This window comes from Colossoma macropomum, unplaced genomic scaffold (genome assembly GCF_904425465.1).
Source record: "Colossoma macropomum unplaced genomic scaffold, Colossoma_macropomum, whole genome shotgun sequence".
Classification (NCBI taxonomy): domain Eukaryota; kingdom Metazoa; phylum Chordata; class Actinopteri; order Characiformes; family Serrasalmidae; genus Colossoma; species Colossoma macropomum.
Genome location: NW_023494805.1, coordinates 2,004,829 through 2,026,129, shown reverse-complemented (window position 1 = coordinate 2,026,129; position 21,301 = coordinate 2,004,829). Strand labels below are relative to the sequence as shown.

Sequence of the window (21,301 nt, the reverse complement as noted above, 5' to 3'; positions counted from 1 at the left end):
CACCATTCCCACTTAGTCCAAACGTTCCCTATCAGACCAAACATTCCCAATCTGACCAAACATTCCCTATCAGACCAAACATTCCTGATCAGACCAAACATTACCAATCAGACCAAACATTCCTAATCAGACCAAACATACCAACCATCACCAATCAGACCAAACATTCCTGATCAGACCAAACGTTACCAATCAGACCCAACATTCCTGATCAGACCAAACATTACCAATCAGACCCAACATTCCTGATCAGACCAAACATCCTCAATCACACCAAACATCACCAATCAGACCAAACATTCCTGATCAGACCAAACATTACCAATCAGACCAAACATTCCTGATCAGATCAAACATACCAACCATCACCAATCAGACCAAACATCATTAATCAGACCAAACATTCCTGATCAGACCAAACGTCACCAATCAGACCAAACATTCCTGATCAAACCAAACATCAATCAGACCCAACATTCCTGATCAGACCAAACGTCACCAATCAAACCAAACATTCCTGATCAGACCAAACATTACCAATCAGACCCAACATTCCTGATCAGACCAAACATTCTCAATCACACCAAACATCAATCAGATCAAACATTCCTGATCAGACCAAACATTACCAATCAGACCAAACATTCCTGATCAGACCAAACATTACCAATCAGACCAAACATTCCTGATCAGACCAAACATCAATCAGACCAAACACTCCTGATCAGACCAAACATCACCAATCAGACCCAACATTCCTGATAAGACCAAACATTCTCAATCACACCAAACATCACCAATCAGATCAAACATTCCTGATCAGACCAAACATTCCTGATCAGACCAAACATTACCAATCAGACCAAACATTCTCATTCACACCAAACATTACCAATCAGACCAAACATTCCTGATCAGACCAAACATCAATCAGACCAAACACTCCTGATCAGACCAAACATCACCAATCAGACCAAACATTCCTGATCAGACCAAACATCACCAATCAGACCAAACATTCTCATTCACACCAAACATTACCAATCAGACCAAATATTCCTGATCAGACCAAACATCACCAATCAGAGCGCACACTCCTGATCAGACCAAACATTCCTGATCACACCTAAGATTCCCAATCAGACCAAACGTCACCAATCAGACCAAACATCACCAATGAGACCAAACATTCCCGATCAGACCAAACATTCTCAATCACACCAAACATCGCCAATCAGACCAAACATTCCTGATCAGACCAAATATCACCAATCACACCAAACATTCCCAATCAGACCAAACATTCCCAATCAGACCAAACATTACTAATCACACTAAACATCAGCAATCAGACAAAACATTCCTGATCAGACTAAACATTACCAATCAGATCAAACATTCCTGATCAGAACAAATATCACCAATCATCCCAAATATTACCAATCAGATCAAACATTCCCGATCACACCAAACATTACAAATCAGACCAAACATTCTGGAGCTGGAATGGTGTTAATATCTCACAAACTTTGGGACGGGTTAATGGACAAAAAATGTGTACCATGAGATAGAAGAAGAAGAAGAAGAGGAAAAAGGAGGAAGAAGAAGATTTGCTTCATTATGTAACTATTATAAATTAATATTGTATTATTAATCAGTAGCCTACATTCCCAAAGTGCTGTTGAAAATGCAGAGCAGACCTCAGTGAGGCAGAGTGAAGTGAATGAATCTGGGCCTGAAGCTGCTGTTTGTGGCTGCAGCTTAAAATCCGTCCTTTCACGTTACGCGAGTGCGGATATTTGTACAGTGCTGTGGAAATCGTCCACAGAGGCGTGACATCCAATTACAGCTAAATTCCAGCCTGAGTGTTGCACTTAGGCAGAGGACGCGCTGCAGATTGGAAAATGTGTTAGCTTGACGCGCGCTGACAACACAGAAACACCGATTTATGGGATTTTTCTCTCTTTTTTAGCTTTTGCCCATCCTGAGGATGCTAAATGATGCCATATAGTTGCAATGCAAAGCCAATGGCAGAACATGCTCAAACAGAGGAAGGCAAAATGTCCCCATATACAATTTTACACTCAGTAAAATAATTTAATTACACCACACATTTCCATTCCATCAATTACAGCAGAGTCAATGTATACATGTTTTGGTCTTAAAGGTGAATTACACTCAATTTTCTAAATTAAATGGGGACGTAAACAGAGTCATTCAGAGTTGTTTGGTCTGAAATGCTCCATTCTAGAGTCAGAACTGTTCACAGTGGTGGTGATAGGAACCAGACGTCCACCTCTAAAAGCTCCCTCACAGAAAGTTACTACAGGAAATGGTTATGAATTCACTGCCTGATGCCTGAGACACTGTTTTATGATAGTTTTATGAAGACTTCACCTTTAAACTCCATTCATAGTGGAGGGATACATAATATGCAGGGCGCTGTGAGGCAAAATAGTCCCCAAAGGAAACTTATTATTTCAGATTTTCCACTATTTTCCATCATCAACATTCCATATAAGCTCAGAAGACTCCTGTAGGTTCACTGGTGGTTTTGATAGTAAATAAAATGTCTATATTTGTGTTGTAGTCATGGTGACCCCTGGTTCCTATCACCACCACTGTAAAGACATCTGAACCATTTCACACCAAACCACTCTGAATCTCTCTGCTTATGTACAGTATTCCCCTTATTTGTGCACCCACTGCTGACACATGCAGCTTGTATAATATCCACAGAAAAGCACTGACCAATAAAGATGGACACTTTGTGGCAGCTGCTCATGAGCCTAAGGTCACCATGCCCAGTAGAACTGTGTTCTCTGGAGTGATGGAGCTCCATCCAACACATTTGGGATGAGTTAGTGATCCAGAACTGACCATCCAACATCAATACCTGACCTCACTAATGCTCAATCAAATCCTCACAGCAATGTTTAACATCTAGTGTAAAGCCTTCCCAGAAGAGTAGAGACTGTCACGGCAGCACAGACTCACTATTAACACCTTCATTTTGGAGGAAATGCAGGATATTTGCGTTTTTACTGTTTATGGCTGATGATGTTGGCTAAGTGCACCAAAATTAAGGCCACGCCCAGATTGTAGACTATATACACTATACAGTGAGACTGAAATAGTGAAAGAGTGAAGTAGTGAAATGCTTCTATTTTACATTCTTTTCTATTAAATGCAAAGTTTTTGTTGATAAATTATATCATCAGCATAACAAGTAGAATCCCTGCATATTTACATGAATATCAGAATGTATTAGTATTTGCTGCAGCGTGTCCCTCTGCTTTAATGACAACATGCACTCGAGCTGAACTCCACAAGTTTGTGCAGAGCCTCTGATGAGCAGATCAAACCCACCTGAGAGTCGTCTGAACATGAGCTTCACTGGAAGCAACACGATTCAAAATACATCTGATCTTTTTGTACAGACACTAAAAAAATATGAAACTTCTGCAACTATAAAAAAGTCAGTCAACCTGGTTGACTGAAAGTGAGTTGACTGGGCTTCAAATATGAAGTTAGCACTAATGAATTATTTAACAAATTAATTCATGTGTAAAACAAACTGTTGGTCCATTAGCTTGATATTACACTGCAAAAATCAAGTGTCAAGCAAAATTATCTTAAATATAAAATATATTAAGACATTTTGTTGAGTAAACTCATCTCACTATATTGGAAGATCACTTTGCTTGTTGTAAGAAATGTGCTTGAAACCAGCAAAATTACCTGCCAGTATAGTGAGACCATTTTACTAAATAAAATGACTTAAAACAGGTATAAAATGTCTAGAATTCAGCTAGATAATCTTAAAATAAGTGCACAACCATCTCAAAATGGAAATATTAGACATATTGACTAGATTTAAGATCATTTCCCTTGACAAGACACCATTTTTGCAGCGTAGAAGTTCGATGAACTGAAAAAAAATCATAAAATCAACCAGATTGACTTACTTTTTTGGTTAAAAACGTGCATTTTTTTACAGCGAAGGACATTCAAATAGTAAACTTGGCCTGAAATCTTAAACACTTCTTTGTGATTTTATTTGTCATAATTTTCTTTGTTTTAAAAGGTTTAAAATTTCTAAAATGTTGTTGTTTGTTTGCAGTTTTAGATGAAGAAATCTCAGATCTTCAATGTGCTCTCAGACGTTCGGCCTCAGTTTTGATCAACCTCATTTTTTTCATGTTTCAGTGCCTCAGAGTAACGAGTACATAGTGAACAATAAATGGCTAAAAAAATACTATTTCACTCAATATTCCAGAATCATTTTCTCATATTTCTACTGATTCTGTGACAGACCATATACAGGACCACGTTATCCATCACCGGATTGATTTCCTATACATGTTAATGTGTTACTTTACAGCGTGTTGGCTTTCTGGCCGTGTCTCTGCAGTGTGGTCTCTAGCGTGTGGTCAGGCCGCTGTGTTTCTATTCTCTGCTGACCTGCATTCATTAACCAGCAAACAAGTAGCTGTCAGACAGCAGACATGTGAAAATGACATTTTTATAGCAACCTGTATCTCCCTCCACACGCACACTCAGACATTTCATATTTGATAGGAAAAAAATGATACAATTTCAGTGCTTTTGGGACACTAAATCATCAAATATTAACATTACGTTCTACAGTCACACGTCAGACTCCTGTTCCAGTAAAACTCCACTCAATATCCCTGATATTCTTTGTTATACCGATAGATAAGAGCACATTAGCATAGCGTTAATATGCGTGTTCACTTTTAAAACATGACCTGATTTTTCCATCTGTAAAAATCTGTGAAAAGGCCTTAAAGTGAAGCCTATTCTGATGCCAGTTCTGATGCTGCACTGTAAAAACGATACCTTGGCAAGTGAAATCATCTTAAATCTAGTTGACATATCTGATATTTCTCAAGTTGAGACAATTGTAATCTTATTACAAGATTATTTAACTTAATTCTAGACATTTTTTGCTTGTTTTTAGTAATTTTATTAAGCAAAATGATCTCACGTTATAAGAAATATGCTTCAAATCAGTAAACATATCTTGCACTACAGTGAGAATATTGCACTTGAGGAAAGTAATAAAAACAAGTTCTTGTCATTAGATCACATCTGGCCCAGTGAGACTAACTAAAAAGCAGTGCACTTTGTTAGGTTGTGCTCTAGCAAGCATGTTCTTTCACTTTGAGCTCCTGATTGGGCTGCGGTGAAATAAACAGTAGTACAACAAACGCTTGTGCTGTTTATCACTCGCAAGTGCGCCACTGTGATTGTTCACCCCTCTGAAGACCTCAGTAACTCTGTGACACTGATCCTTGTCATGTTTAGTTCTGGAAAACCTATGTATGAGAGAAAGTTCAATGATTTAGGACCTCGCTAACACATCTGTTAGTTGTAAGATCGATAATATTCCAAAACACTGCATTACCAACCTTCATAAGGGTCAAAAATGGGCCGTGACTATGTTTACCAGCACAGAAAACCCCATAAATCATCTTTTTCCAGCTTGAAACTTGGTGGCTTTTCCTGAAATGACCCCAGCATTAGAAAAAGTGAAACATTGCCTTTGTTCAAATTTCCATGAAAGCTTGTGGAATCTCCATCGAAAAACACTGAGCAATAGAACGGGACTGTTTGGAGCAGCCCTGCAAGACCCTACGGTCAACATGCCCAATGCCAAGTGAGGGCTAGAGGGGTATAAAGCCCCCCAGCAGTGGGCTGCAGTGATAAAACAAGCATTGATGCTGTTTATCACTCACAAGTGCTCAGTAACGCTGTGACACTAATCCTCATTAACATATTTGTTAGTTGTGAGATTTATAGCCTTTGAAAATATTCCAAACCTTCTTAAGGGTCAAAAATGACCCGCTACTATGTTTAACAGCAGAGAAAAACCCATAAATCATCTTTTCTCAGCTTGAGACTTGGTGGCTTTTCCTCAAGTGACCCCAACATTAGAAAAAGTGAAACACTGCCTTTGTTCATATTTCCATGAAAGCTGTACACCACCAGGGTAGAAAGATGGTTTTAGGGGTCATTTCTGACCAGACAGTGATAAAATCATTTACACACGACAAAAACCACAAAGCCACACACATAATGAGAAAATTGAGAATATATGAGCTACTAACTGAACTCAAAACAAAGCTAAAGCCTTCTTGTCCGTGAGCATGTGACTGACCAGAGGGTCTACGCAGATACAAAGAGTGGTAGAGCGATTTTCCGGCCCTTATGCCACTGATTAAATGCAGGCCTTCTGCACTGTGAAGAGGGAAACCCCAGAGGTTTGTGATGAATGGCTGGTTGTTTCTTCATGCAAAAGAGATTTGTGGTTTTAAATTTAATTAAGCTGCTTTATTTTAGGGGTTTAGCGAAGGCGGGTGATTTTTGACCCTTAGGACAAGGAGAGTACACAGAATGAAGACTGCACAAGGGTTAAAATAAGTAACGTTGGGTCTCGTTCACCAGCCGTTCTCAAGAAATTTCTTCTTAAAATCCAGTTACGTAGATTAATGAAGATTCTGACGTTCACCAGTGTTTTATTTGGGGTTTGTTCTTAGGTAAGAACAGAATCTACACACACTCAAGAACACAAAGGTGAGAACAGCTCTGTGCTTTAAGAACACGTCATGAATCTGACGTAGACTTTTTCTTAGGACTTTTCTCAGGAACACACTTAAGAACAAACTTAGGAAGATATTGGAGAATGAGGCCCGTTGTTTTGACATATCTTCTTTCCAGAGGTGGATTTAGTGATTCTGGGGCTCTAGGTACAAGACTGGACTGGGGACCTGGATGCACATATTTAAATTAGTTGCACTCTGGGGTCCCGTCGACACCACGAAAAACGATTATCAATAATGTCCAATAATGTAAGACAGCCAGTCAAAACTAAAGTACGTTAGTGATCTTGCTATGTCGCCCTTAATTACAGCTACAAAAGTCTTTTTTGAAACTGAATGACTAACAGTAGAAACAGACGCTTAAACAGAAGTGAGGACCCTGTTGGGGTTCATCCTAAAGTTAGGACAGGATTTAGGAGGTTTAGTCTAGTTAGGATGTTTGTGTGATGCTGTTTTCTTATCTGGAGTTTATGATGAGATTATGAAGGTAGGAACTGTTATTCTGTGTTACACAGTTAGTTCCGGCGAGGCAAGCTGATTGGTTGAGAAGTGTTCTAACCGTGCTGTTATTTCACCATAACATCAGGGCTTTTTCACAAACACTGTATCACCCCGCTGAGACGCCGTTGCTAAGCAATGACTTTGACAGCTGTAGGAGATGCTCAAGACATTTGAACGTTTTTACTTCTTACTTCACAATCAGAAAATGGACACTTTTAAGATCACATTTGACCGACAGCCGATTTGGTCAGACTCTGAAGATGAGACGACACTAAATTCCCAAACTGTCATCACCACTGAGCAGCTTTTCAGTCGGCAGCTGTGACAGAAGAACAGCTAAACAACCTGGAATCAGCCAGAAATGAACCCAACACCATTCGCCAAACTAAATGGGACTGTAAGATGCTTTACAGACTGGCTGGAACAAAACAACATTAATACTGATCTGGCAAAAATTGACAAAACTGAGCTGAACTTGATATTGAGGCAGTTTTATGGCTCAGTCTGATTTGGTCAGACTCTGAAGATCAGACTACACATTTGGCGAATGGTGTTGGGTTCATTTCTGGCTGATTCCAGGTTGTTTAGCTGTTCTTCTGTCACAGCTGCCGACTGAAAAGCTGCTCAGTGGTGATGACAGTTTGGGAATTTAGTGTGAGGAGCTGGAGAACGAACTGCCGGCTGTGCAGCGAGTGGGCGGAGCTCGTTACTCTGACATAGCAACAAGCTGCTCATTAAGGAACTATAATTTGGTGAAGGAACTGCGAACATTAAAACATATTAAACGCCGCGTTCACGGCCAAATCACAGCCGTGATGTTATTTCGCGTTAACACACTCCCTCTGTGTTCTATTGCTTAAATTGCTACTGTCCTAAATTCAGTCCCTTCTGAAATCGGCCTTGTGACTAAACAGATTGGAGAATTCGGAAGATAATAACTTCTAAAGATGAACTGATTTGGGAAATAATCATTAGCTGCAGCCCTATTTACCGACTGAAACATCATTTCAAAAACGCCATTAAACATGTGAGTTCGAGTCTGAGAAGGCGTCTCCGACTGCGGCTCTCCACTCTGCTGGACGTCCTTTCCTCATTTTCCGAGAGGAAGAGGAGTGCTGCGTTCTCACCCGTCTGTCCTTAGCTATGAGCTGGGAATCACATACGCACACCTTCCTCAATATCCGTCTCCTTCACACATTGTCCCACTGATCCAGTGGAAGCATGATCCCAGAGGAAGCATGTCCCCTCCATTATTCCCACAATTAGCTCCCTGCTGCTGTTACTTGGTGCAGGAGTGTCACAGACAACATTGCAATGGGATTATTTTACTGATGACCTCCTGGAAGAGCCAGGCCTGCTAATCAACCACGTGTAAGGTCAAGGGGTAAACAAAATAGAATATTTCACCAACCCGTCACATTAATCTGAGCAGATGACGCTGAAGTATTTTCCAGTTCCTCTCTCTGTCTCTTCTACTGCACTCAGACTCAGAACCACAACCAGAACCACAGAAACCAGCATGAACTGCATTAATGTTTTTTTAACTCATCTATTAAGATCTTGTCAAGCATCGAGAGTGAAAACATAAATGCTGAGCTTTTCCTGGGGAACAATGCTGCCTTTGACGTGGCTTTGTGAATGCATGCAGATTAAAAGCCCACATTGTATTTTTCTTATATTTCATTTATTTCCTCCCTGAGCTCCACTTAATACATTTGTATGGGTTTACGCACCAAAAACAGTCATAATTCCCTTCTATGTGGCCATTTTTCCAACCCCTCTGTATTCGGTACGGTTAAACAGGCTGTTTTAGTCACTGTGTCTATCACACTGTAAGAGACTGTACGTGTAGTAGTGCTTGTGAAGCCTTCAGGATGTCAAAACTGGAAAAGTGCACGTCAGGTCAAAGGGTAAACCACAGACCTCAGAAACCACCCATCAGGATATGAACCCTAGCGATGCTACTTATCATCAGAGTGTAAACTCATTAGTTTAGAATATTTCAGGTTCATCTTCACTCAGTACTGATCTTCTGTAACTTCATAGCTGTGCTGTACGTTGGACTCTCGTTTCTGTCCATTTATTTTATTCCTTTGATTTGCAATCTTTGCATTTTCCTTTGATTCCTGTGAAACATTTTCTTTTGCTGTGTTATTTTTGTTATTAATATTAATATCCTCCCTCTTGTTTTGTTTTCTTTATGTGTCTCATGGCTGTTTTGCTGTTTTGGATGCTCTGTAAAGCGACCTTGAGCTTTGGAAATTCGCTATATTAATAAAACATTACTATTACTATGTATTATTACATAAACCAATCAGGCATAACATCATGACCACCTCCTTGTTTCTACACTCATTGTCCATTTTATCAGCTCCACTTACTGTATAGGTGCACTTTGTAGTTCTACAGTTACAGACTGTAGTCCATCTGTTTCTCTGATACTTTGTTACCCTGTTCTTCAGTGGTCAGGACCCCCATGGACCCTCACAGAGCAGGTACTATTTGGGTGGTGGATCATTCTCAGCACTGCGGTATCACTGATGTGGTGGTGGTGTGTTAGTGTGTGTTGTGCTGGTACGAGTGGATCAGACACAGCAGTGCTGCTGGAGTTTTTAAACACTGTGTCCACTCACTGTTCACTCTATTAGACACTCCTACCTTGTCAGTCCACCTTGTAGATGTAAAGTCAGAGACGATAGCTCATCTGCTGCTGCACAGTTTGTGTTGGTCATCCTCTAGTCCTTCATCAGTGGTCACAGGACGCTGCCCACAGGACGCTGTTGGCTGGGTATTTTAGGTTGGTGGACTATTCTCAGTCCAGCAGTGACACTGAAGTGTTTAAAAACTCCAGCAGCACTGCTGTGTCTGATCCACTCAGACCAGTGCAACACACACTAACACACCACCACCATGTCAGTGTTACTGCAGTGCTGAGAATGATCCACCACCCAAATAGTACCTGCTCTGTGAGGGTCCATGAAGAACAGGGTAAAAGGGGGCTAACAAAGTATCAGAGAAACAGATGGACTACAGTCTGTAACTGTAGAACTACAAAGTGCACCTATATAGTAAGTGGAGCTGATAAAATGGACAATGAGGACAGAAACAGGGAGGTGGTCAGAATGTTATGCCTGATCGGTGTACAGTTGTGTTGGTTCAATTAAAACATGAATAATAAATATTTAGATTTTGTTTCTTTTCCATTAACATCTTTATAATATTTGCTGGAAGGGCTCTAATTTCTATAACACTCTAATTTCATTATTAAGTTATAGTCATTATAGTTGGAAACAAAAGGGTTAAAACCTTAAAATACCTAACAGAAAATTATCCAATCAGGATTGTTCTCTCTGTGGTATCTAGGTCGATACACCTGAGCTGCTCTCCCATTGATTAGGACTTCAGGAGCTGAACTGAAGGCCTTACATGTTAGATTAACTACCAACATCATTAGGAAGTGACGGAATGAACCAATCATGGGACCAAAAAACGTCACTGTAGTCCTTCTGGAAGTTCTAGATACGTCACATAAAACATAAGGAACGTCTTTTACAGGCTCTGAATGTTTGAGTTTAATTTAGAACAGCCAAGTTCATGTGAATCTCTGTTAGCTTAGTGCTAACATGTAACTAGAACCCCATAGCAAAATCAGCATCATCACAAGCTTTGACATGTATTACTCAACAGCTCCACACGGTTTGAGGCAAGTAGGTGATGATTTGATGCAGTTAGCATCATGCTAATTGCTAACGAACTTCCATTACTGGTTAGCTACATTAGCCTCGTAGCTCCAGAGCTAAAGCTAAAGAAACAAACTTCAGTTTACTAAGATGTTGTTGGGCCATTGCTATGGTTTCCCAAATGGTTGCTAAGGTGTTACTAGGTCATTGATATGGTTTCCCATATGGTTGCTAAGGTGTTACTAGGTCATTGATATGGTTTCCCATATGGTTGCTAAGGTGTTACTAGGTCATTGATATGGTTTCCTATATGGTTGCTAAGGTGTTACTAGGTCATTGATATGGATTCCCATATGGTTGCTAAGGTGTTACTAGGTCATTGATATGGTTTCCCATATGGTTGCTAAGGTGTTACTAGGTCATTGATATGGATTCCCATATGGTTGCTAAGGTGTTACTAGGTCATTGATATGGTTTCCCATATGGTTGCTAAGGTGTTACTAGGTCATTGATATGGATTCCCAAATGGTTGCTAAGGTGTTACTAGGTCATTGATATGGTTTCCCATATGGTTGCTAAGGTGTTACTAGGTCACTGATATGGATTCCCATATGGTTGCTAAGGTGTTACTAGGTCATTGATATGGTTTCCCATATGGTTGCTAAGGTGCTGCTAGGCCATTGCTGTGTTATCCCAGGTGGTTACTAAGATGTAGTAAGGCCATTGCCGTGGTTTCCCATATGGTTGCTTAGGTGTTGCTAGGGCATTGCTATGGTTTCCCATATGGTTGCTAAGGTGTTACTAGGTCATTGATATGGTTTCCCATATGGTTGCTAAGGTGCTGCTAGGCCATCACTGTGCTATCCCAGGTGGTTACTAAGATGTAGTGAGGCCATTGCTATGGTTTCCCATATGGTTGCTTAGGTGTTGCTAGGGCATTGCTATGGTTTCCCATATGGTTGCTAAGGTGTTACTAGGTCAATGATATGGTTCCCCATATGGTTGCTAAGGTGCTGCTAGGCCATCACTGTGTTATCCCAGGTGGTTACTAAGATGTTGTGAGGCCATTGCTGTGGTTTCCCATATGGTTGCTTAGGTGTTGCTAGGGCATTGCTATGGTTTCCCATATGGTTGCTAAGGTGTTGCTAGGGCATTGCTGTGGTTTCCCAAATGGTTGCTAAGGTGTTGCTAGGGCATTGCTGTGGTTTCCCATATGGTTGCTAAGGTGTTGGTAGGCCATTGTTATGGTTTCCGATATGGTTGCCTAGGTGTTGCTAGGCCACTGACAATGTTTGGAGTAGAGAGGTAAACAAATTGAATTCCAAAATTTATTTAGATAAAATCTAATCTTAAATCTGCTTTGGTGCAAAGGTTCTAACACAAACCCAGCCTATTCCCACTCTTACACCCCGGAGACACCTTCGCTAGAGCTAAACGCGTAATTATAAGCAGTTACAGTAATTATGCGCTGGTATGTGACCTGCATGGTTTCGGCATTCCAAACATTAAACGCACTGAACAAGGTTGTATGAGTTCATTACTATTCAGACGGCCTTGCTCGATTTTTCTCATTCAGATGAGTAATTAATAGTGATTAGGAACATGACTCGTACGCACTTCGGCCTCGCTGGAACATGTTTACAGACCACGGGCCGCATTTTATATAAATTCACGTAGATTTTTTCGTTTATTTTATGCGACGCTGCTATAAAATGCTGTGCAACAATGTAAGTGTAAGTGCCACAAATGCCGCTCAGCTCTTTCCTCTAAAGCCCCTATTTAAAGTATTTGTTCTTCCCGCATGGCCTAATTAATCAAGTCAGCGTCTCCGTGGAAACCCGCTGACATTGTTTGCAAAGCAGCGAGAAAAGAGAGTTCAGGGCAGGGCCACGGTGACCCGGGCAGCGTATAGCACCCAGAGAGGGTCATTTCCTGCTCTAAACGGCCCCAAAGGAGCGCTTACAAATCCCCATTAGGACGTGCTTAGCCCTAATTATGGGATAATTATGGCACGGGTCACCCCAGCGCGCTCATACTGGAGCTGTTGTTTTTGGACTGGGCAGCTTCACAGAGACAGTGTGCTTTTCTGCAGCTATGCCACTGTGTGGAAATGCAACCCAGTGACCATTTTTACCTTTTTTTGTATTTTGTTGGCAAAATAAACGCAGATTAAAAGCAGAAAACAAAACACACACACACACACACACATCATCTAAACCGCTTATCCTTCTGGGTCGCTGGAGCCTATCCCAGCTGTCATCGGGCAGAAGGCAGGATGAAAACAAAAGAGGAGTCCTGCATTTTAATGGAGTCTTTTATAATAATAATAATATTTCTATGGTTTCTTATATGGTTGCTAAGGTGTTGCTAGGCCATTGCTATGGTATCCCTTATGGTTATTAAGGTGTTGCTAGGGCATTGCTATGGTTTCCCATATGGTTGCTAAGGTGTTGCTAGGGCATTGCTGTGGTTTCCCATATGGTTGCTAAGGTGTTACTAAGCCATTGCTATGGTTTCGCATACGGTTGCTAAGGTGTTGCTAGGGCACTGCTATGGTTTCCCATATGGTTATTAAGGTGTTGCTAAGCCATTGCTATGGTTTGCCATATGGTTATTAAGGTGTTGCTAAGCCATTGCTATGGTTTCCCAGGTCATTGCTAAGCTGTTGCTAGGGCATTGCTATGGTTTCCCATATGGTTGCTAAGGTGTTGCTAGGCCATTGCTATAGTTTCCCATATGGTTGCTAAGGTGTTGCAATGCTGTTGCTGTGTTAGCCCAGGTGATTGCAGATGTGTTGCTAGGCCATTACAGTGGTATCCTAGGTGGTTGGTAATATGTGCTAGTGTGTATGTGAGTCTATGAGGGGCAGAGCATCCTTTGTGACATCATTTGTGACAGATTTGAATTTTTTTCAACATTCATTCATTTCCTATGGGGAAAAACGTTATGCTTTGAATAAACGCTGTATGAAAGCCGTACATGCAATCAGTCCCAAAGGCACAAGCACACTGCTCCTCTCTACAATGGCTCTACAATCCTGGAACATTTTGGGGTTTAAACTGTGGCTGATGAAAAGTGTACCATAGAGTAATAAACCAAAAAGAACAAAAAAAAAAAACGGAAGAAATAGCTGCGTTTTCTGTCTGGCTTATGCTAGAAGATTACACTAAACTTTATTTATTTATTTATTTATTTATTTAATGCATTTGTAACCCTACAGAAATAAATGTTATATTTTTTTCTGTAATGCTGATTCAGGTGAGTCTAGTTTCAATTTCTCCATTTTATATTTATGTATTATTGGTATCGGCCCACAATATGTATTATGTATTGTTCCCATATCGGTGCATCCCTAATTATACTCCTTTATAGTTCATTATAATCCTTTATAGGTCATTATAATCCTTTATAGCGGCCACGCTGCTGTTAAACGCTCATGACGTCAGTTGGACTTTACAGATGATAATCAGGACGTGCTGAGGCAGCAGTCCAGTGACCTCAGGTTACTCAGACAGGCCGTGATAAATGACCATACAGTGTGCTTTACTGGCCTCAGAGGTGCTACTGTTCAATGTGCTCCAGAGCCCAGTGTTCAGAGTTCAGCACTTCATAACAGGGATGTAACTACGGGTCAGTTTGGTAGCAACAACAACAGAGTATACAGCCAATATCAGCACCTTATCCATCACTACAGGAGCTTCAGACGTTCCACAGCGCCAGTTCAGTCAGTGAGGAATTTCCACCACCAGTTCATCTCAGCCGTTAAAAGAACATTCCAGTGGTTTTAAACCTGATCTCTATCTGCTGCCTCCACACTCTCAAACATGCTATGTTTCTGGACACAGATTAAGCCTAAATCTAGATTAAACAGGATTTCTGATGGTGATTTATCATTGGTGCTGCAGTTTAATCCAAGTCTAGGCCTAAACCACGTCTGGGAAACTGTTTTAACAGATTTTTGTGTTGCCTGAACACAAATTAGATGGAATATGTTATCATATTGACCAAACCACATGGCTAAAAACTGAGTTATTGTCTCATTTTGAGTCTTGGTTCTTCTCAGTGGTTCTTCCTCATGCTCTTATGGAGTTTGTCCCTTTGAGTTATGGTTCCACTCAGTGGTTCTTCCTCATGCTTTTAAGGAGTCTTTGCTTTTCAGTCTTGCTTCCTTGGTAGTTCTTCATGCTTTTGGGGAGTTTCTCCTTTTGAGTCTTGGTTCCTCTCAGTGGTTCTTCCTCATGTTCTTAGACAGTTTCTCCTCCTGAGTCTTGGTTCCTCTCAGTGGTTCTTCCTCATGTTCTTAGACAGTTTCTCCTTTTGAGTCTTGGTTCCTCTCAGTGGTTCTTCCTCATGTTCTTAGAGAGTTTCTCCTTTTGAGTCTTGGTTCCTCTCAGTGGTTCTTCCTCATGTTCTCAGACAGTTTATCCTTTTGAGTTTTGGTTCCTCTCAGTGGTTCTTCCTCATGTTCTCAGACAGTTTCTCCTTTTGAGTTTTGGTTCCTCTCAGTGGTTCTTCCTCATGTTCTCAGACAGTTTCTCCTTTTGAGTTATGGTTCCACTCACTGGTTCTTCCTCATACTTTTAGGGAGTCTTTGCTTTTCAGTCTTGCTTCCTTGGTAGTTCCTCTTGCTTTTGGGGAGTTTCTGCTTTTGAGTCTTGGTTCCTCTCAGTGGCTCTTCCTCATTTTCTTAGGGAGTTTCTCCTCTTGAGTCTCGGTTCCTCTCAGTGGTTCTTCCTCATGTTCTTAGAGAGTTTCTCCTTTTGAGTCTTGGTTCCTCTCAGTGGTTCTTCCTCATGTTCTTAGACAGTTTCTCCTTTTGAGTCTTGGTTACTCTCAGTGGTTCTTCCTCATGTTCTTAGAGAGTTTCTCCTTTTGAGTCTTGGTTCCTCTCAGTGGTTCTTCCTCATGTTCTTAGAGAGTTTCTCCTTTTGAGTCTTGGTTCCTCTCAGTGGTTCTTCCTCATGTTCTTAGGAGTTTCTCCTTTTGAGTCTTGGTTCCTCTCAGTGGTTCTTCCTCATGTTCTCAGACAGTTTCTCCTTTTGAGTTTTGGTTCCTCTCAGTGGCTCTTCCTCATGTTCTTAGAGAGTTTATCCTTTTGAGACTTGGTTCTCAGTGTTTCTTCCTCATGTTCTTAGAGAGTTTCTCCTTTTGAGACTTGGTTCTCAGTGGTTCTTCCTCATGCTCTTAAAGAGTTTCTCCTAACACTGTCTCCCTCAAAAACTCAGAAACACTCCTTAGAGGCCTGGATTCACATTTCTGGACAAACTACTTTAAAACAGTGACTGTTGTATAAACAGATATGTAAATAAATACGGATTGAATAGAACAGAAGTGAACTGAATTGACCATTAAGACTGGTTTGTAGTTTTTTCACTTTCAATCTAAAGTTTAAATCCAGATGCTGGTCTAAATCCAGATGTGTTGAAAGCCTGAGTGAAGGGATGCAGGAGCTGCTGTTATGCATCCTATTACAGTGACAATTGCTCCACAAATATAGAAGCCGAAGACAGAGCTGTGTCCTCACAGGGACAGCGGAAATATGATGCAAGCGTGCATAACAACATCATTACTGCCCTCTAGATGTCTTATATTTTCCACACTGACACCAATGTTATATATCACAGAACGTAAACAAGACCTACACCAGTGTCTGTAAATCTGTGTGTCCACTTGCAGCAATAAGTTTCAATAATAATCAAAAAAGTTTGCTCTCACTTAGGAGGAATAAATGAATCGTCTGTGTTCTACAAATACGGTCAGTTGTTGGGACAGTCAGGCCTCCATTCTCCAAGTTCCTCACGGAGACGACATGAACACAGTACCACAGTATACATCATTCATTCAGTGTACCTTTGACTCACTGACTTTGAGGAAGAGATAACAGACAAGGAGTACAGCAGGCAAGGAGTACAGCAGGGAAAGGTAAAGGTTTTATTCAGTGTAACATACAGAGACAGTAGAAAGTGGATGAACAGATGAAGAAAGTAGAGGAGAGTCAAGGCCCATTGGAGCTGGACTTGTTTTACCACAGGTTTTGGAAAGGAGTGATGAAGATAACGGAGCATTTTGATATGAAACATATGAGTATCATGGGTCCCGCTTTATATAGAGTCTCTAATAACTGTGTAATTACATATGAACAACATATGCAAGAACAATGTAACTACTAAGGATTTAGTCACTGTTACAGATGGATTACAGAAGTACAGTCAATGGAACCAGACGTTTTTCTAAGTCCTTTTGGGCCATTTATCGTGAAACTTACATACAATGTAAAGGACAACAGGTATTTGCAAATTATGTCAAAAACGAAAAAATGACAAAAATGGAGATACAAAGTTTTCTCCCTGACAGCTATATTATATATAATATATATTATATATATATATATATATATATGTATGATTTAGTGATTGTTCTACTTCATTTAGGCCATTTGTTTCTTTTCATGCATGCTTCGTCCTGTTCCCTCCTGCAGGGGGCTGGTTACTCGCCCACTCCCGCGCACAACACTGAAATTAGTCCTGCACTGCAAGACTTCTACGGACTAATGACAGGCTTCACAAGTGCACTAGCACCTCCAACTTCCACTCAGATTTAGCACATTTTTTATGTTTGCCCCTAAACAATCTTGTCTCAAGATCACATCTGGACCTGCTGGACTAACAGTGAGCCTGACGCCATAAAAAATCAAACGTATATAAACCTGACTCGAACCATCGGCTGAAATCTCCACGTTTATAATGATAACACCTGTTAGGTCAGCTCATAGTGCAGCAACAAACAGATACAATTTCAAAACATGAATGCAGTCTGAAAAATAAAAAGGGTTCTTTGTGAAATGAATGTAATTACACATGTATATAAGTCAGACCCCAATGCGTTATGGCAGCCCCCTATAGTTACAGTACAGCCCACTTTATCCTCCAAATATTAAGACTTTATTCTCGAAGTATTATGACTTTTTTTCGAAATAGTACAACTTTTTTCTCAAAATATTACGACTTTATTCTTGATGTCTACTGTTTTTATTTTTATTAACAGTGGCTCTAAACCACCGTCATAGATTTTTGCAGTGTGAGCGCTCACGTCACCTTTTGAAAGTATCCAAAAGGAGAAGAACAGAGCCGTACAAACTTCAGCTCCTGACGTTGAGATCCACTGCAGTTCTGTGAGTTACTCAGTACTGAAGTCCTTTGTTTGAGCTGCTACTGTTGTGTTTCTACTCAAGTTTTATACTTTTACTGCAGCCGTTGTTTCACTGCAGTAAAGTCAAAGTCAAACTCAGCTTTGTTGTCATGTCTCCTCATCACAGATGTGTTGACAGAGGAACGAGATGTAGTTTCTCCAGGACGCGGCGCTACATTTAACACAGAGCAGCAGCAGATAGACGACATACACAGTGAATACAGGCAACCTATCCAAACACTGCACAATAAACTCTTCTCTAAATATACAACTACAACTGTACAGCCACCTCACAGGACAACAGAGGGAAGAGACCAGCTGTAGGTCCACAGCAGCAAAGGTGTACAGGAGGACGGGCTCAGACTAGCCTACAGGCTCTTATCTGAAGAAAATACAGCAGTGAACTCTGAATGCAGATTATATATATATATGTATATATATATATATACATGCATAACATTCTGACCACCTCCTTGTTTCTACGCTCATTGTCCATTTTATCAGCTCCACTTACTATATAGGTGCACTTTGTAGTTCTACAGTTACAGACTGTAGTCCATCTGTTTCTCTGATACTTTGTTAGCCCCCTTTTACCCTGTTCTTCAGACACAGCAGCACTGCTGTGTCTGATCCACTCAGACCAGCTCAGCACACACTAACACACCTCCACCACGTCAGTGTTACCGCAGTGCTGAGAATGACCCACCACCCAAATAGTACCTGCTTTGTGGGGGTCCATGGGGGTCCTGACCACTGAAGAACAGGGTAAAAGGGGGCTAACAAAGTATGCAGAGAAACAGATGGACTACAGTCTGTAACACCTATATAGTAAGTGGAGCTGATAGAATGGACAACGAGTGTAAGTCGTTTTAATGTTATGGCTGATCAGTGTGTATATATATATATATATATATATATATATATATATATAGAGAGAGAGAGAGAGAGAGAGAGACAGAGAGAGAGAGAGAGAAAAGTGAGCAAGAGAAACACATGTGAAGAAGGAAGAGATGAAGATCAGTTATCCGCTCTGGGGCTGGCCGAGGTGATTGGTCAGCTCGTCTTCCTCGCGGACGGCCTCCAGCTGACCGGCCTCTCGGCTCTGGACCTGCTCCGAGACGGTCCTCACCGCTGAGGAGGAGTCAGCTGGAGCTTACAGAGGAGGAGAGAGAGAAGAAACGGAGAGCAGAGGAGTCAGGAGGAGAGAGAGCAGAGAGGAAGAGCTCAGCTGAGAGCCGGGGGGATACAGGAGTGGGGGGGTTGGGGGGGCTGCAGCCGTCCCATATTTCAGGACTGTTTACCTCCTAAAAACAAATGAATGATAAAAACCAAAGAACACTGAAACAGACCCCAGGGCTTCTTTTAGGGTGGAGTTTGTATCGTTCTGTCTTTTGTGCAAAAGTTTGTGCGCCCCTGGTCAAATTCCATGTTTGTGTTGGTTTTCTAAGTGAAAGTTAGTTCGTTAACAGGTCCTCTACAGAGACACACGTCTGCCCATTTAATGCATATTTACTGTTTACTGAATTTAATATATTGGGAAAAAATAAACTATAAAGTGGCTGTAAAATATGTTAAACTGTCCAATGACAGCTGGGATAGGCTCCAGCTCCCCCCGCGACCCAGGGGGATAAGCGGTTTAGATTGTGTGTGTGTGTGTGTGTGTGTGTGTGTGTGTGTGTGTGTGTGTGTTAAACTCAAATAAGCAGGCCAGTGGTGTTTTGTTTCATTTTTACTTAATATTTTGCCATCACCTGACCGGGACATTGTTTATTCAAAATATGCCAAAGCTGCAGCAGCAAAAAGGGCATTGAAAGTTATTCAAAATTATTTCTAAATAAAAATGGTTTAGTTAGCTTTTTTAAAACTGCTCATTTGCATGAACGAGACACCAGGTATCTTTTTTTGTGTGTAACCGCCGACCCAGAGATTGTTGTTGGGGATCAGAACGGACACTATGTTGCAGTGCATGCTGGGGACTGTAGTGCATCTCAGGGTGAAACGGGCTAATAATAATAATAATAATAGAGAATTAAATGATTTCATGGGCCGAATAGGACGGTGTCACAGGACTGATCTGGCCCACAGGCCTTGTGTTTGACACATTGGGTTTTAGTTTACTCTGCATTTTATCACAGCGAACCAAATCACTCCTTTTTCTCCAACTTTAGGGGCGTGTCTCTGAAACACGAGCGGAGTCCAGAGTAAAAGTGTATGCGGAGTTGTGAGCCAGTTTTGAGCCCCAAATATTTTTTTTTAATTCTCCATGTGTTGAATTTCGACGTGTATATTAACCCCTTAAAATATCAGGTTTATTACATACTGAAGCTGATTATTCAGTAACTACAGGGACGTCAGTGCAAACTGACTGAGCTATTCTTAGATTATAGAAGTGTGTACTAAAACCGTGGGCCTGCTGGTGGGCTCCGGACACCCTCGGTTACATATAAACAAAGTAAATGGTCACCTCTCAGCTTGATATCTCAGTTCTGCTGTTAGTTCGGTTTCAGTTCCCAGTCTCAGTGCTGGTGACCCTTTGATACCCTTTGGCGACCCTTTGATTTGCACACTTTTATGTTTTCTCTAATCTTCCCACTTCACCCAGCCAACGAGGCTCTTGTTAATTCCCTAACGAGTGGAATCAGGTGAGTTTGATGAGACAAAGCACAAAATTATGCTGGTGTCAGGTCGCCAGGACTGGGATAGGGAGCCCATGCATAATGTAACATTATGGCATGTTCTATTTAATGCAAATTATCCATAAAATTAAAATAACAAAAATTATTTTCCATGACGTCATGGTGTTCGTCAACTTCATACTGCTTAATATTTCAGCACCCCCAACTTTAAACTCCCTCCTGCATTACTGGGGCAAAGCACAACTTCAAATTTGACCCCATTAGTCTCTATTAGATTTCATTCATTATTAGCATGTTAGCATTTTTCATTTAAACACATCTTTAAATTCAGACCTATTGGTCAAATTTCAGTCATTACTAGTGTTGTCATTTTTGGGTACTGTACACCTTACATGTGACCCCATTAGCCTCAACTATATTTCATTCATTATTAGCATAATTAGCATTTTTAAACAATATACACATTGAAATTTGTCCCTGTTAGCCTCTACTAGACCTCATTCATTATTAGCATAATTAGCATTTTTAAATTATGTACACCTTTAAATTCAACCTCATTAGCTTCAATTAGACTTCAATCATTATTAGCATGCTAGGATTTTTTAATTATGTACACCTTTAAATTCAACCTCATTAGCTTCAATTAGACTTCGATCATTGTTAGCATATT

General features: G+C 40.7%; 1 protein-coding gene across 1 annotated transcript in view; it reads right to left on the bottom strand.

The window, feature by feature from the left end:
- The window catches only part of tmie (transmembrane inner ear), a 58,393-nt gene that overhangs the window by 3,543 nt on the left and 33,549 nt on the right, over positions 1 to 21,301 (bottom strand). The gene's annotated exons all lie outside the window — the stretch shown is intronic.